Here is a 3,729-nt window from a genome sequence, read left to right on the forward strand (position 1 = left end):
CAGTCCAAATTCTTTGCAGGCCAGGGAGAACCGATTTACAAGCTGCTGTGACTGAACTTCATTATGGGACGTCAGCACAGCATCATCAGCAAATAGCAACTCACAGACTAGGAATTTACCCACTTTGGTCTTGGCGCACAGTCTTGCCAAGTTGAACAGCTTGTCGTCAGCTCTGATGTGCAGGTGAACACCCCCATCTGAGTCATTGAAAGTGTACAATAGCAGCATGGAGAAGAATATGCCAATTATAAAGGATGTGATAACTAGACAGTTCGAAAATGATGACATGATTGGGCAGAGTCAACATAGATTTATGAAAAGGAAAACAGGTTTGAAAAACCTGTTGAGATTTTTGAGGATGTTACCTATAGAACAGATAAAGGAGAACCAGTGGATGTGTGGTATTTGTATTTTCCTTTGGTAAGGTCCCACACAGGAGGTGAGTAAACAAATTTAGAGCACATAGGCTTGGGGATAATATACTGATATGGATTGAGAACTGGTTAACAGACCGAAAACAGAGAGCAGGAATAACGGGTCCTTCTCAGGATGGCAGGCTGTTACTATTGGGGTACTGCAAGGATCAGTGTTGGAGCCAGAGCTGTTAACAACCTATATAAATGATTTGGATGTGGGAATTAAATGTAATATTTCTAAGTTTGCAGATGACACAAAGCTCGGTGAAGTATGAGTTGTGAGGAGGATGCAGAGAGGCTTCCAGGGGACCTGGAGAGGCTAAGTGAATGGGCAAGAACATGGAATATTTTGTGAATAAGTGTGAAGCTATTCACTTTGGTAGAATAAACAGAAAGACAGAGTATTTCTTAAATGGTGAGAGGTTGGGAAGTGTCGATGACCAACCAAGGGTGTCCTTGTTCCTGAGACACTAAAAGCTCTTGTGCAGGTGCAGCAATCAATTAGGAAGGCAAATGGTATGTTGTACCCACACGAGGGGTCATGAGTACAGGAGTAAAGATGTCTTGCTGCAATTGTATAGAGCCTTGGTGAATCCGCACTGGAGTATTGTGTACAGTTTAGTCTCCTCATCTTATGAAGGATACACTTGCCATAGAGGGGGTGAAACAGAGGGTCAACAGACTAATCTTTTTTTTGCATTTATTTCATTTCATCTCAGTTTGTTCAGTTTGCTTACCTACTGTTTTTTTTCAGGTTTGTACTTCCTGCTGTTCAATATTCAGTCCATTAATACCTAATCTGTACTAATGCTTTGTCTTTCAACACACCATTAACATATTGTTTGCCTTTGCTGCATGACCTTTTGGTCAGCTATGTGGCCTTGTCCAATCTACACCTTCTCCTTTGTTATCTCTTGCCCCACCCCCACCTCACTTGCTTATAACCTGTGACTTTTCTAATATATGTCAGTTCCGAAGATGGGACACTGACCTGAAACGTTAACTCTGCTTCTCTTTTCACAGATGCTGCCAGACCTGCTGAGTGGTTCCAGCATTTCTTGTTTTTATGTCACCAGACTAATCCCTGGGATGGTGGGGTTGTCTTATGAGGAAACTGGGCCTGTATTCCTTAAAGTTTCGAAGAATGAGAGGTGATCTGATTGAAACTGACAAAATTCATACAGGGTGCGACAGTGTGGATGTAGACAGGATGTTTGCCCTGGTTGGTGAGTCTAAAACTAAAGGAGATCCTCTCAGAATAAGGAGTAGGCCATTTAAAACTGAGATGGGTGGAATTTCTTCACTCAGACGGTGGTGAATCATTGGAATACTGTGCCCCAGAGGGCTGTGGCAGCTCAATCATGTTGAAGACAGAAATTGATAGAAATCTTGATACTCATGACATCAAGGGATATGGGGATAGCATGGGAAAGGGGCTTTGAGGTAGGTGATCAGCCATGATCGAATTGAATGACAGAGCAGGCTCGACGGGCTGAATAGCTTACTCCTATGTTCCTCTGTTCCTAAGAGAGTTGGCGCCAGCGCGCAGCCCTGCTTTACCCCACTGCTGATCTTGAAAGCGTCTGATGTTGCTGCATTGTAACTGATGGAACTATGCATGTTCTCGTGGAAAGAAGAGATGATGCCCAAGAGGTCAGGAGGGCAGCGTATGTTCCATTGCAGTTTGAAGAGGCCGTCTCTGCTGACAAGATCAAAGGCCTTAGTGAGGTCAATAAAAATGTGTGAGGCTCTGTGGCGCAATGGATAGCGTGTTGGACTTCTAAATAATGATGAAGACGATATTCAAAGGTTGTGGTTTCAAGTCCCACCAGAGTCAGATTTTGGACCAGAAACAGAGGAGCACAACGGAACAACAAATGAAGAAATGCGCCAAAAGCACAGACTCGGAGACAGAGCGAGAGAGAGAGGAGCAGAGCAGGGGAAAAAAATCGAGGAGTGACGGCACAATGGAGAGTGAGAGCAGGGAAACAGAGAGCCGCTGGGGTGAGGATACAGGGTTTGGTTCTTTCTTCGGTGCAGTGGAAGGAGCTGTTTGGTGAGGATCTGGTAAGCTGTGACATCACAGGCAAGCAGGTAGTTGATTGGTTTGGAAGAACCGACCTGCTTGATGCGCATCTGGTAAGTGATTAAGATCCATTTTAGTCCTAACGTTTAAAATAGTAAACAAACTAGTGGTAAGTTTAATAAAATATGCAATAAAATGAATAATTGAATAAAATATTTAAGTAGTTAATTGAAACACGTTCAGGATGACAGGACAGGTGATGTGTCACAGCTGCAGCATGTGGGAGTTCCTGGATGCCAGTGTGATCCAGGGCAAACACGTCTGCAGTAAGTGTTTGCGGCTCAAAGAGGGAGAAAAAAGGAATGTAGTGGTTGTAGGGGACAGTATAGTAAGGTGGATTGACTCTGTTCTCTGCAGCAAAAGCAAGAGTCCAGACGGCTGTGTTGCCTGCCGGTGCCAGGATTCAGGACATCTGCTCAGGGCTGGAGCGAAACATACAATGGGAGGGGGAGGATCCAGTCGTCGTGGTCCATGTCGGTACCAACGACATAGGCAGGACAAGGATAGAGGTTCTGCAAAGTCAGTATGAGGAACTCGGCACCAAATTAAGAAGCAGAACCTCAAAGTTAATCATCTCTGGATTATTACCTGAGCCATGTGCAAATTGGCATAGGACAAATAAGATTAGAGAAAGTAATGTGCGGCTGAAAGACTGGTGTGGTAGTAGTGGGTTCTGGTTCGTGGGGCATTGGCACCAGTACTGGGGAAAGAGGTGGCTGTACTGTTGGGACGGTCTACACCTGAACCGTGCTGGTGCCGGTGTTCTAGCGAGCCACATAACGAGGGAAGTAGAGACGGTTTTAAACTGAATAGTGGGGGCAATGGATCAAATTTGGGAAGATATGGTGAATCAAGGAGGAGAGACAAGGCAAGAGAGAAAGGTATAAATATGGGAAATGATAAACAGACTGTGACAGGAAGGGACAGAATGTACAAATCTAAGAGTAAATCGACAGATAAGGCTAGAGGTGACAAAAATAATAAAAGGACAAAACTAAATGCTCTGTGTCTGAATGCATGGAGCATTTGAAACAAAACAGATGAACTGGGAGCACAAATAGAATAAATAAGTACGATCTGATAGTCATTACAGAGACATGGCTGCAGGGCGACATAGATTGGGATGTGAATATTGGAGGTGACATGGCTTTTCGGAAGGACAGGAAGCTAGGAAAAGGTGGCGGGGTAGCTCTGTTAATTAATGATGGTATTAGCGTAATAGAGAGG

At 44.2% G+C, this 3,729-nt stretch overlaps 1 non-coding gene across 1 annotated transcript; it reads left to right on the plus strand.

The window, feature by feature from the left end:
- The first annotated feature begins 2,162 nt into the window (after positions 1 to 2,162).
- trnar-ucu (transfer RNA arginine (anticodon UCU)) lies at positions 2,163 to 2,253 on the plus strand. Its single transcript is given in 2 exon segments — positions 2,163 to 2,199; positions 2,218 to 2,253. It is a non-coding gene; the product is annotated as a tRNA-Arg (tRNA).
- Positions 2,254 to 3,729: the final 1,476 nt, after the last annotated feature.

Source organism: Heterodontus francisci, unplaced genomic scaffold (assembly GCF_036365525.1).
Source record: "Heterodontus francisci isolate sHetFra1 unplaced genomic scaffold, sHetFra1.hap1 HAP1_SCAFFOLD_761, whole genome shotgun sequence".
Classification (NCBI taxonomy): Eukaryota; Metazoa; Chordata; class Chondrichthyes; order Heterodontiformes; family Heterodontidae; genus Heterodontus; species Heterodontus francisci.